Source organism: Caretta caretta, chromosome 1 (assembly GCF_965140235.1).
Source record: "Caretta caretta isolate rCarCar2 chromosome 1, rCarCar1.hap1, whole genome shotgun sequence".
Taxonomy (NCBI): Eukaryota; Metazoa; Chordata; order Testudines; family Cheloniidae; genus Caretta; species Caretta caretta.
The window spans coordinates 186,097,898-186,111,938 of NC_134206.1; the positions used below are offsets into that span (position 1 = coordinate 186,097,898).

At 40.4% G+C, this 14,041-nt stretch overlaps 1 protein-coding gene across 6 annotated transcripts in view; it reads left to right on the forward strand.

The window, feature by feature from the left end:
- Positions 1–14,041, forward strand: part of HTR1F (5-hydroxytryptamine receptor 1F) — a 226,172-nt gene that overhangs the window by 99,243 nt on the left and 112,888 nt on the right. For 4 of the 6 annotated variants that reach the window (XR_012664342.1, XR_012664348.1, XR_012664346.1 and 1 more), the window contains exon 2: positions 1,496–1,626. The exons of 1 other annotated variant lie outside the window; for it this stretch is intronic. The gene's annotated coding sequence lies outside the window, so the exon portion shown is untranslated. Of the gene's footprint in view, positions 1–1,492; positions 1,627–14,041 lie in introns of all 6 variants that reach the window. One more of the 6 variants, XR_012664343.1, reaches the window with a different exon arrangement.

Sequence of the window (14,041 nt, forward strand, 5' to 3'; positions counted from 1 at the left end):
AATCAGCAGCAGGAGCAGCAAAGCTCAGATGGAACAAAAATCCCTTTATCTTACAAATGCAGTTAGTAATAAAGCTGAGGGGAAATGAAAGATCCCTGCGTAGTTTGTTTTCTGATTTTTATGTCTAAATAGAATTTCTTCCAGAAAAATGAGTGTATTTTTAATTAACTTTTTTCAGTCTGTTAGTGGATGCAATTTACGCCTGCAAAATTAATTGCTTGTGCCTCCAGCTTATTTGCACTCCCCATCAGGTAATGAGAGGAGCAACAGTCATAGTCAGATTTGTTTCTGCGATTCACTTAGAGTTTCAAATATGTAAGTACAAATTGCACCCATAAAGGAAACCCTCCTATATATTTAATCTTTCACTTATATTCTTTTTTTAAATTTTAGATATCTATTTTTTCCACAGTTTACCACCAAGTATTAAAGGGTTAATTAAATTTCATTGAAGTAGTTTTCTGAAATGATCCACTGTTTGATTGCAGATGAGATCTGCTAACAGTTCATCCTACATTTATAAGTAAAAAATTATGTTTATGCTCAGTACTGTTCTCCTTTTCTTTCCTCTTTTGCTTCCTCTGCCTGTGCAAAGTGCACGTATCGAAAGCTGACTGTTTTTGTCTGATTTGAGGCAGGGAGTATTTTGGCATTTGAGCGTAGGCTCTTGCTTCCCATCCTCTGTACTTGCCCTCTGGACATTGTCAACCTTGGAGTTCAGGATATTGAATCCCTCTTTATTCTGCTCAGTCTGCTGCCCTTGTGGATTTTGATTTCTCCTGGTAGACTTTTGTGAATTGTTATTAAAAAGATGTGCCACATGCCTCCTTTTGAGGATTTATATAATCATGTTGACCAGTCACTTTCTGAGACTTCCTTCATGGTTAGTATAAATTAAGAAAAACAGAACACCCATCCCAAACTCATGCCAGTCTAGTAAGGACAACCTGTCATTTGAAGATGCAGTTGTTTCCACTTTTAATCCCCTGCCTCTGTTCACTGTCCTTGTTCATGCCACAGGATGGGCAATCTCAGAGAAGGATCACAGAATGAGTTCTGTTTGCCTTCTGCAGAAGTTGTCATTCCCTTTGTGTCACCTCTGGCTTTGTGGGAAGACAGAAATCCTGTATTTGATACTGAATCCATGTCTTCTGCTCTGTAGCAAATTGTGCTGCCAGCTGAAGTCTTAATATAGCTGTAGCTTTCATGTATAGTTGAATGTTTTTTTTCCCCCCATAATTATCTTAATGGAGGATACCATTTTAGAAGTCTCATTTAGCATCCTCTGCAGAGTAAGAAAATCCCTTCCAGACTGTCATGGAATTGTTGCAGTTGCTATGGTTAAATAGCGAAAGACCTGCGTTTCATATTGCATGCGTTTCACAGACCTTTTTCTTTTGCTTCCCATTAGGTCCAGTGTCCTCACAACATCGCCGTTTTTGCTGGCGGTGGGGAAAGGAGGAACTGATGATTTTATTTATTTGTTTCTTAGCAGATTTGAGATAATACATTTTCAGTATGGGAAGGAGGAGAATCTTGAAGGCTTGTTGAGCCATGGAAATGATGTGTTCAATCTGGAGTTGGAGGCAGATGCAGATGTGCTTATGCTGGGCTTTCTATCTAAAGGTAAGGTGACATAATTCATTAATTGGGAACACCAGGATATTAGGCAGATCTTGAATGAGCTTTCTTTGTATAAAAAGAGTTCCGGTTAGTTTGTATAGAATTATATGTTGTGGTTTAGACTAGTATGATCAACCATTAAAATGTTGGTTTCTCCTTCTGAAACAAGAAAACAAAGAATATGTAGGATTTTGAAATGGAGATTTTCTAAGGAGCCTTTTCTTATACCCTGGGGGATCCTGCCTTAAGAAAAATTACCTGGGTTGTAAATCACTTAACTGTGATTCCGAAAGTCCCCATTCAAACAATTTATGGTAAGTCTCCCTTTTTGTAATCTGTTATCGGGATAACTGTTCCAGAAATGATCTGATACGTGGATTGTTAGTAACTCTAAATCATAAGGTTACTGACTGAATGTATGTTTTACTGATTGTTCTAGCAAGGGTCATAATCTGACATGGAGTTGAAATGTGGACCTGGATTTGATACATGGACCAGGACTTGTTTTATTATAGCATAGCTGTAAGGCTCTATTAGTGTTCTAGTTACAAATCATTGATGAAGTTTGTTGTACACACAGCAGACTGGAACATCTGGTCCATGTTCCAAGAGACTGACTTGCCTTGTAATTTAGTAAAGAAAATCCGCTCAGAGTCATAATGTGACGTACACTGGATGATGAACTGATGGTTTGATTTCCAAAGAGCAACTATGGTATCTAGAAGATTCTTCTACTGATTCTTCTAATAACCAAAGCCTTCTTTCCTTAGGGAGATTATCATTGCAGAAAAAAGTGTGTGTATGTGATTTTAGGCAAGATTTGAGTAAAGAAAGTTGGCTGCTTGCAATGCAAATTGGGACACGGAAGGTCAGGCATAAATAGCAGTGTGAAAGAAGGTGTGAAGATGAGTACAAGGAATCAGAATGGGTTGTTTAAGAGGGACACCTGGGAGAAGCAGAGGCATCAGGTGACGGGCCTGTTAGAGGACAGTCTAGAGTTTGGTTGGGATAGAGCTTTGACTTTGGCTAGAAATGTGAGGTGAAGTCTGTGGAATATCTGGCCAGAGCCTAGAAGTTATTTTAGCCATAAAATCTTACTTTGGGCTGAAATTCGGTATAGAGGAGCTTAGACGAGATCAGAGTTCACTTCCGCACTCTTAAGCCAGCTTTTTGAAGTTGGAAATCCTTTCAGCTATTTTAAGGGGTCCCCCAAAATATCCTGGCTCTGGTTGTTTCTTGTATTTTAATTTAGGCCCCAGTTCTCCCTTGTCCTTTGAGATTACACTAGTGGGAAGGGGATAAAGAAAGGTTTTACCCAAGGTTAAAAGGAAGGTTTTACCTTCCATGCTGAAGCCTGGGTAAATGTTGTCATAAAACTCTCCTGATCACGTCTGGCTTGTGGCTGTTGCAAGCCACCCTCTATGGGTATGTCTTCACTACCTGCTGGATCAGCGGGCAGCAATCCGTCTCCGAGCGCTCTCCCATTGGCTCCTGTACTCCAGTGCTGCGAGAGGCGCAGGCAGAGTCAACGGAGGAGCGGCAGCAGTCGACTCACTGTGGTGGAGACACCACGGTAAGTCGATCTAAGTGCGTCGACTTCAGCTACGTTATTCACGTAGCTGAAGTTGCGTAACTTAGATTCTCTTCTCTCCTCGCCCCAAAACCCGCCTTTCCCCCCCCCATGTAGACCAGGGCTCAGTGCTGCATATAAGTAGTAGGTGCTGAGGGAGCACGTTCTGCACATTTCTGCAGCAGTGCTAAACTGTGCTGCCCTCAGTCTTCTCTGATCCATTCTACCTTGCTCAGGTCTTTGTGGAGTTGCAGAAATGCTGAACACTGAACTCAAGCCTTGAGAGAGGGAGCTCTAGGGTTACATTTTAAAATATACTATATTGCTGACAATTACATTTTGTTGGCTACTTATCCATTACTAGGCAGGAGACTGTTTTCAAAATATTTCACAAACATTAAGACAAATACACTAGCAGGGTTCAAATGGCTTTTACTTTTTCATAATGTTTTTTGCAAAATGAACTTACCTTAAATACACTGATGCACATGACTGAGTCTGTAATTCTAAATTCAGTGGGTACCTTCACTGTGTTTCATTAGCACTTTTAGCAGTAGTTAAGAATTATGGACCAAATTTTTAAAGGTATCTAGGTGTCTAACAGTTAGTTCAGCAAATCTGGCCCAGCGTGTCCAAACCTGCCTTGCCTAACTGAAGGAACTGTGTCACAGCAGAATCAGGATCTGGTCCTTAATGTCGTGTAAAGTTGTACAACAATATGTTACTATCCTGAAAATCTTTACCAGAGAAGGTCCTGTAGCTTTTGTGCTGTGAAAACTCATCCCTAGCGAAATCGTATTCAACTGCACTTGCTGTTAGTTTTCATTTTAATTCTATTCTGAATTAATTACCATATTGTTCTTTGATAACATGTGAGAAATGGCTTATTTTACCTTTCTAGAGGGCCTTGATCTATTTTTGGTATGGTAACAGGGTTTTTTTTTCTTTTGTTTAATTTGTTTTAGTTATTGCGCTTATGCTTTGAAATGAAAGCATCTTTGGTATCTGATACTTTTTGTTTTTAGATGCATTAGCTATTAGTTTTTTTAAAAAAAAATTGGAATCATCTTTTCTTTGTAGAAAAGATGTATTTCTCATTTTGCTTTGCACATTTTCTTGCACGTTGCTTCATTGGATGGTTGCATAACTGAGCCACCTCTCTCTGGAAAAACAAACCTTTCCATGTTTTGATTACACAGGATACAATATCATGTAATTCAAAGAACTCATGTGCTGACACATTAATGGCATGTGTTCTTGATTCTGCAAAGTACAGAGCACTCAACTCCCACTGAAGTCAATGGAAGTTTTGGGTCCTCAGCACCTCACAGAAAGCACTTTAGTATCAAGCCCACCTTGATAACGAAGGATAAATTCAGCTGGCTTGGCTACAATAAAAAGTAATCCAGACCTGTGTTCCTTTGTCTGAATGTTGAAGTACAGAAAAATCTGGTTCACCTTTCTTCTTTTCATTTCTATTTGGGGCCAACAGCCAAAGTACAGGCGACTGCCAGAGAGCTTGTTTTCATGAGAGTTCTAACTGAACTTTACACGCCAAAGAATTTCAGATAGCTGAGCTTAGGGTCCCGTGAATACTGCGCTGCTTCATTGAAATAAACTGCGACACCTTTAGAGACTGACCCGTTGTATCCATTCTTGGGAGTTTGGTACATGAAGAAATCCTGGAAATTACAGATTTGAGGCTTACGATTTTTACTTCCTCTTTGTCACAGTAGCTTCCTAGAGGTCATATATACTTGTAACCCTGTGCTTTATAGTAGGCACTTGGTAACATCCAGTCTAGTCAAGGGTGAATTAATTCCGGCTTCCAGTCTAACTCCCAGACTTTCTTGAATAGGGGTAGAATTTCCATGCTAGTCTAAACATGGAAAATGATGGATTGCTTGCCCTCGCCATCTGCTGGGAGCCAGTGTGGGATTTAGTCTGTGTGCAGAGCTAGGGATTACCTAAACTATTTAATGGGGTGCCCACTAACTGAACTATAGAGGATCTAGCACAGAGCTTAGAGTTGTGCTGAGCCTCCTCTGTGAGATCAGCTAGGCTAGAAAGTGGTGCCTGGTAGAGATCAAAATATGTAGATACACAGAAAGTTGTAGGCCTGCTTGGGAGGAGAGGTCATGGAGGACAACGGATCTTTGAAGAGAAGGTTGGAGGGATTTGAGGCCTGGCACAGAACTGGGAGTCAAAGCCCAGAGTTGTACTCCTAGATCTGACAAGACTCGCTCCATGGCTTTGAGCACCTTACTTAAACTCTCAGTGTCAGCTTCCTCATCTGGGAGGGAAGAAAAGAGTGGGGGAGGATAATAATGCTTAATTATTTCACAGGGATGTTGTGAAGAATCAGTTAACTTTTGTAAAGCACTGTGAAGATGAAAAGTACTGTGATACTGTGTACTCTAACCAACCAAACCGCAGAATGCCTAAATGGACCTCCTAAACCTTTTGATGTTAACAGATCACAGAGCTTCCTTGGGCAAAGATTAATCACTTTTATGTTGTCCTGTACTCATTTTGCATTTGTAGGTCTATGTAATTTTTTGTTTTGTTTTTATATCCCTGCACAGTGTGTTCATTTTGCAAGGAATTTTTTAAAACAAACAAATAAACAAACCCCTCCAGAAAATAAGATTCAAGCGCAATAGTTTAATGATAAATGCTTGTTTCTTAAAGTATTTCATTGGTATAAATGCACGAATATTTAAAAACAGAACTGTAAAACTGCAGGTCACTCTGTTGAAAGAAAACTATCTTGTCATATAGAGACATGGAGGATAATATACCATGGAACAAATGTAAATGTTCAAGTCAGTTGTCTGCAACAATCACACATAAAGAGATGATTGCTCATAAAATTCCTGAAATTGCACGTACCCACAGGGAGTAGGGAACTGCACTATATTTTAATATTCTAGATAACCCATCCTCTTCTAGAGTGTCATATCCAGTCTCATTACTTGTCCTGCTGTAGCATGAAAAAGAACCCTATGCTGCCAGGTGTTGACTGCTCCCAGTCTCCAGTGGGAGTTTAGGGTACTTGGCCCCTTGCATGATCATGCCCATAATGGTGTTTTTTGAAAGAGTTGGCAGAGTGCCCTTTTGAAATTCTTATTAAAAAAAAAAGGGGGGGGGGGTTTGGTATTTTTCTTTAATAAATTGTTACGTAACAAAAACGATTACTGTAAAATGCCTGAAAGAGGGAGTTATTTAACTGGTTTAATTAACAAATTATACATATAGATTTTAATGAATGAACAGTATATATCTGGGGGGGCACAAGTTAACCATCCCCTCCCGTCTCCAGTCCTCAACTCCACCTTGTCCAGCCATGCAGGAAGAAAGACAGGCAGTAATGGATGTGGTTTAATTAGGTTGCAGTTTAGTCAAGTGAAGTATCTGGAAGTACCTGGCAATAAATTGTCAGGTCATCATCCTTTCCTTAACCATTTCCACATAATCCCCAAGCTGGTCCCAAACATCCTGCTGCTGAGACCCCAGTGCCCTCCCTCACATGAGGTGAAAGGGGGATGTAAAATGAAGGCAAGTCAGCTCCCTGTACTAGATGTAGGAGACCCAATCTCTCATTATTCAGCTCCCTTCAGGGATGCTTTCCTTCAAATCCTTATCCAGACCATTTTATCCACTAATGGTATCCATTCCACAACAAGTACATCTGTAGCCTGATCCAGGTTAGAGGGCTTTTCTGGGACTGCACAGGCCTTAGAATCTATAAAGCTATAAATACTACTCCTGGAGGAATTCTGCACCAAAAATTTCAAAATTCTGCATATTTTATTTGTCAAAATAATGCAATATAATCACACTAGTTTCAATTGTTTTGGTAATTTATTTAAACTACAGCACAAAAAAAGTCACAATAACTATTCAGCATTTCCTAAACACATGAAAATTAAGTTATAAACACTTGGTAACTAATACCCTGAATTCAGTTATAATTCTGGATTTTTATTTAAATTACATTACAGAACATCAAACAGCAAAAACAAAATTGAAAGTCTGATCAATTTAAAATGACATTCTCACATGAAAGTCATACAGTTTTGCAAATCATTGTCCTGTATTTCAGTGCAATCCAGTATTTTCATTTAAATTATAGTACAGAAAACAAAGAACCTTCAACTTTTTCTCACTTCGTGATTTCCTTCTGCTAGAAAAGATCAAATTGTACAGTGAAAAACTTCTCTCTGCATCTGCAGAATTTGAGACCGTATTTATGCAATTCAAGGCCAGCTTGGCAATATTTGGAATTCTCTCGGTCACTGAAAGCCAAAACACTTGCAGATCTACAAAAATAGGTTGACTTTGAATAGCTTCAGGCACAATCTTTTCCCTGTACAATTTTAGCTGCTGTTCCGGTACCTCAGAGAAACCAGGTGTTACTTGAAAGTATTCACAGTGTTCGTGCAGGATATAAACACAATGAGGATCAAATAACCTACAAGCTATCAGAAAATTTAGACCTGGTTGTCCAAATTACAAATATTTGTCAAAAAGAAAAGGAGTACTTGTGGCACCTTAGAGACTAACCAATTTATTTGAGCATGAGCTTTCGTGAGCTACAGCTCACTTCATCAGATGTATACCGTGGAAACTGCAGCAGACTTTATATACACACAGAGAATATGAAACAATACCTCCTCCCACCCCACTGTCCTGCTGGTAATAGCTTATCTAAAGTGATCAACAGGTGGGCCATTTCCAGCACAAAGCCAGGTTTTCTCACCCTCCACCCCCCCACCCAAATTCACTCTCCTGCTGGTGCTAGCCCATCCAAAGTGACAACTCTTTACATAATCAAGTCGGGCTATTTCCTGCATAGATCCAGGTTTTCTCACATCCCTGGATCTATGCAGGAAATAGCCCGACTTGATTATGTAAAGAGTTGTCACTTTGGATGGGCTAGCACCAGCAGGAGAGTGAATTTGGGTGGGGGGGTGGAGGGTGAGAAAACCTGGCTTTGTGCTGGAAATGGCCCACCTGTTGATCACTTTAGATAAGCTATTACCAGCAGGACAGTGGGGTGGGAGGAGGTATTGTTTCATATTCTCTGTGTGTATATAAAGTCTGCTGCAGTTTCCACGGTATACATCTGATGAAGTGAGCTGTAGCTCACGAAAGCTCATGCTCAAATAAATTGGTTAGTCTCTAAGGTGCCACAAGTACTCCTTTTCTTTTTGCGAATACAGACTAACACGGCTGTTCCTCTGAAACCTAAATATTTGTCAGGCTTTTCAGATGCTGCATGGAATGCCTCTTTAAGGAGATCTAGACAGGCAAATCTTTTAATATGAGATAAGTTTTCTGCCTCCATAAATTTCAAGAACTCTGAGGTGCTTTCTGAAGGGAGCTCTAGGTGTGAGCTGAAATATATGTGGTGTTCTTCCAGAAGGTGCTTTAACTGTGCAAGGCTTCCTGCTCTCAAATGCCAGATGTAAACTGAGAATTTGTTCATATTTCTGTGCTAGAAAAGTGATCTGTACTTTCAACAATGCATAATTAGTTGGCTCATTCAGCATTTTCTGAATAGTTTGCACAGAAACTGGGGAGCTGCTGTTACACTCTTCATTAAGAATTATTTGTAGAGCTGAAAGTTCTTAGAGTGATACTGGACAGCATGGAACCAGCTGTTCCAGCGTGTTCTACCTGAACTAGGAGGCATGGATGCTTTGGCATCTGGAGACTCCTCTTGTAGTTTCTGGTTCATGAAATAGAGGTACCTTGCTTTCTGACTACCCGAGTTATAGAGCATGTTTTTGAAGCACCTTACAAATGTATCAACCAACTGAAAAGACTTTCTAAATGATTCAGCAATTAAATTAACAATATGTGCCAAACAGGTTATATGCACAGAATTTGGAAACAGTGTAGAAAACACAGAATCAAATGCCTTTTTCATGTAACTAGCATTGTCTGTTTCAATTACTACAACATTTTCATAATCAATCTGGTACTCATTTACTCCTTTGACTACAGCCTGTGAAACAGTTGAGTGATTAACAGCGTCTAAAAACAGTGTTAACCATGCCCACTGCAATCAGGTTGTAATGGTGCAAACAATACATTCAGAACTGATCTTGCCTCATCATCACAACATTTATCAAAGAGAACAGCGATTTTCTTGTCTTTAAGCTTCAGTTTTAAGTTTTCCTTTCCTTTGAGGGTATGTCTCAGTCAGTTGTGTCCTACCAAGAATCGCACCACCATTGTGGACCCTGCTGTCAAGAAGTTCCCTCACAAGTGGGTGGTCAGTCTTTGACAAGGGGATGTTGGCACCTGCTAGTGTCTTCACCCATGCTGTACAAATCTGAACGTAGAAGAAATTAGATAAGTCTTGAGTGAGCACAGATATTTACCATCCATGTAACATCTTTAATCTTAGATTAATAATTTATTCATATATTTTTGAATTTCTAGATTTTAATTTAGATTTATAGTATAGTAAATGATCACACAGTTAGCTCTGTTTTTAAACTACTTTTTTGTAAGTGATATCTATTCAAGATCTCGGAGCAAGTGAAGAGACCCCATCACTATAACTGTTCTATGCTACTTATCTTATTTTTCTGTATTATAACATTTTCTTATATTTCCACTCACCTCCACATGTTCTTTCTCTGCCAGTGTTTTGTTTTCAAGTGTACTTATAATGGTCTTCTAACGTTTCTTTCTGCCTTCCTCTTAAGCCGCATCTTCCTTCAGTTTGTGGGGTTTTTTTATGGAAAACTATCCACAATTACAGAGCATCGGTCATGATTGAGAACAACATTGTATAATGTGCAAAATAATTTGTCCCCATCCGCATGCAGTTTTGTAGGAAATTTGTGAGCACGAGAAGCTAGAGTAGCTGTTTTTGATGCGTGATGTGAAGGACATTCACGTTGTGCAAAAGAATGAATATCTCTTTGCCCTTTGGTAACTTCATCTGGACCTGGCTGGGTACTTTGGGAAATGCGTGGTTCTGATTGTCCTGACATTTTATTGACTGCTTAGTAAATGTTTTGTTTGCCCTCAGTCTCTTTTTTTTTTTTAAAGTGGGTAAGTAAATTAAATCCTTAGCTATAATCTAACCCCATTGTGCCACTTGGTCACAGGAAAAAAGTAAGAAAGCACATAGATCTTCCTAGCTGAGGATTCCCTTACATCATTTATAATAAGACTCCTTTACATCACTCTAGCAATGTAGGGGCCTTAAAACTTTCACAGGTTTTATGCTTCTGGGGGAATTGACTAAGAATGGGAACAGTTAACTAACAATAGCAACATTAACATTAACAGTCAGGCTGCTTCATTTCTGCTTCAGAGAGTGAGCTCAATTAACCATCAACAGCAACTTTAACAATGTTATTAACTACAGAGTCAGCTGCTACATTTGTGCCTCAGAGAATGAATCAATTAACTCAGGCAGGGCTGCTACATAACTCAGGCAGGGCTGCTACATTTGTGCCTCTAGCCTGCCTCATGCATAATAAAAAGCCCTACCCTTCCATGCCAGTGAGCTGCAGTAGCAAGGTAGAGGGACACAGGTACATCTAGCCCCGCCCCCCTCCGACAGTGATCATGCAGGCACACATGCCCCGCTCCCCTCCCCCATCTCTGAGGTTGATAGATTTTTTTAAAAAATAAATATTGGATTATTTGATTAGAAATCTATTTAATTATGCTCATTAGACCCATGACTAACTCATAATTGGCTAGTTATGCTTGCTTTTTGTCTTCTCTGAGAGAGCGTATGGACTATAACAGTACAGGACAATTTAGTACGTGGTGATTGTTCTGTTCAAGTTTTATTTTTTAAAAATTGTAGAAAAAGCTGCTTTGCTTGATCATAGGAGGATGGGGATTTAGAATTTAAATCTTTTTTCATGAGCAAATCCATGAAAATGAATCAATCCTGTTAAAAAAAACTTCTTGCCTCTTCCCAGTCTTTCAATGAGCTGACCACGTCAGCCCCTCAGGGACAATTATCATCAATATGGACTAGAGCAACCAACCATTCTTAAACCTCTGAATAACAATTACCTAAGTCAAATCCAACAGTAAATTGGTCACGAAAATCTGTCATATTCCTTCTAGTGGATAGTTCTATAGTTTAATGAAGATTTCATGTGGGCATGTTGGAGAATAAGGTCCTTTCAGAGGTTCATTCTTTTTCAAATGAAAGACTTCAGCTTCATTGAATGTTCACATAAAAATCCAGGAAGATGTAAAATATTTCCTGACTTGGTGGACTGAAGTTAAAATAGGTTACTTTAGAGAGATACCACTAGTGGCAGCCAGTGCAACTGTCCTAAAATGCAGCGCCTACCTTAGAGGGTGGGTAGCCTGCTCCGGAGATGCCTCAGTCCAGCAAATCTGGTCAAATGATAGGAGAAGTCACATCAGCTTCATGGAGCTGAGGGATGCAAGATTGACTCTAATAAAATTACTGTTTTTCAGGTTTTTCTCTACAGTAACCACAGTCTGGTATTTGAACTGACAAGGATAAAACAGCATCCAGAGATCATAAGTCTTTTTCATTGTATGGAAGCCCGTCCATTAGAGCATAAAGCCAGTCTCAAATACCAAAGTGGACTCCCTGAACAAAAGCTACTGACAGCCAGAGGAATGGTCCCTGAACCAGAAAGAGGATGTGGGGAGAGATTCTTGGGTGCTCCAAAGATAGATCGATTCACTTCAGCTGAAAACTTCCTAATATCAGTGTTCTTCTCCAGGCCAGTCAACAGAAAGTCATCCAGACTTGGTGTTCTGATGCACCATAACTGATATATACATATCCCCTAGTACCTCTGGTAGCCAAGGTAATGCAGAAGGTGTAGAGGAAAACGGCTATGGTCATACTCGTTGACCCACACTGGCCAAAGAGACCATGATTTAAAGAGAGAATACAGATGTCAGCGTGCTTTCCAATCAATCTCCTGATGAGATCAGATGTCCTGTGTCAGAGACCATTGTGCCAGGTACCTCAATCACTGAACTTAGCCTAGCTGCTAAAAGGGAAGCTATGAAAAATAAGTCAATAAGGCAAAGTAATATATTACTGATTCACATTGAAAAGGCTCTTACAAATCATTGGCAGAAATTCTTGCACTGGTCTTGGATGGGACATGAGCCCTAAAAACCCATGAACTTCAGATGTACTCAGCTTGTTACAAGACAGTCTCTCAGATAAACAAAGACACTCTTCCTTGCACATCATCGAAGGCTTGTAGGGGGAATATGATAAATCCAGCATTGCTGGTACCTCAGAGTTGAAGTTGCATCCTCCCCTAGAAAGGAAGGAAGGATCTGGTGGTTTAATAGACTAGCAAAGTCATGATGTGCAAGTTCTGGGGCTTTTTTCTTTGCTCTGCACCCTGGGGCTCATCTCATACATGGCAGCAAAGGCCTCTTAGATTTCCTGCCATTGAGTACTCGCAACAGGTCCGCCAGAAGTAGCGGAAGAAAGTTAATACTAATTCCTATGCACATTTCCATTCAGACAGTTCTTTTGTCCCCAGAGCAATAAACCCTCGAGACTAATGGTTGCTTCCGAGCACCACGCTGCCTCTTCTTTTTTCCAGGACTCAAGGGGAAGAGATGTGGTAGCTTGAAGGGCTGTGTGAGTACTCTCAAGGAAAGGCAGGTAGGTATCTTTCAAGCTCTGTTTTTCCTTCCTGAACTCTCCACTTTCTCCTCTTTTGCTCCTCTGTACTAGTGGAGAATTGGTCCCCGATAACTTTCAGCAGTTCAATTTTTTGACAATAAGCTGTTTACATTTGTTTTCTCTCTAGCTAAGAGAGCACTATTCTATTTTTATACTTTGTCATGGTAAAACTGCCATTGATTTCATTACCACCCACTAAGTCAGTGCTTCCCAAACTTATTTGATCAGCCCCCCCTCCTTTGTGTCTGAAGTTGTTTATGCCCTCCCCTCCCCCCCCCCCCACACATATATACCGCCACCCAGCTCTGAAGGGTAGCAATGTGATTTGTCACTATCGCATTTCACAGCAGACTTAGAAGTAAAAGGGCAGCAGCGCAGAAGTAAGGGTGGCAATGTGAAAAGTGATACTTCTCAATATCACTTTTCACAGCAGACTTAGCGCCCCATTGCCACCCTTACTCCTGTGCTGATGCTGCCACCCTGGGGCTGACAGCTGGAGCCCTGCCGCCACCTCCCGATGAGGAACTGGAGGTTGGGAGGGGGGAGAAGGAGAGCCTGAGCATAGGCATAGAAGGAAGGTGGAAGGAGAGCCCAAGCCTGGGCTGCCTCCTGGTGAGGGATGGGGTAGGGGTAAGAGACTGAGCTCCGCTGGTGTGGCTCTGACTGTCCCTTTTATCCCTGTGTGTGCATGGCCCTTCGACATGAGGCCCAGCAACCGGGGGCTGACAGCCAGAGCTCTTCAAAAACAAACCAACCATAAGACACACAGCTCGTGCCTCCCTTGGCACATTCCCATGCCTCTTTTGCCCCATAATCTGAGAACTGCCGCACCAGGTCTTGCGGAGCACTCTTTTTGTTATAAGTGTAACTGAAATCATCTCTTAAGCTGGGAAAGGAAGGAGAATATTTTGTTTAATAAAATTGCTCGTGACTGTTTCAAAGGCTACTTTAATGAGAAGAAAAACAGTATTTTTGGGGTATGATGTTTTTCTTTTCTGCCTCTGTACTCCTTTCCTGCAAAATTGAAAGTAAAGGTTATTTTTTTATAACATGGTGTAGTCCTCTGAAAATACCAAAATGATTCTGATGTTGTGTTATCTAATTCTCTCCAGTCACATTTTGGAAAAAGTGTCAGGAGCTACTTTCGGATGTATTTAAGCCAGTAA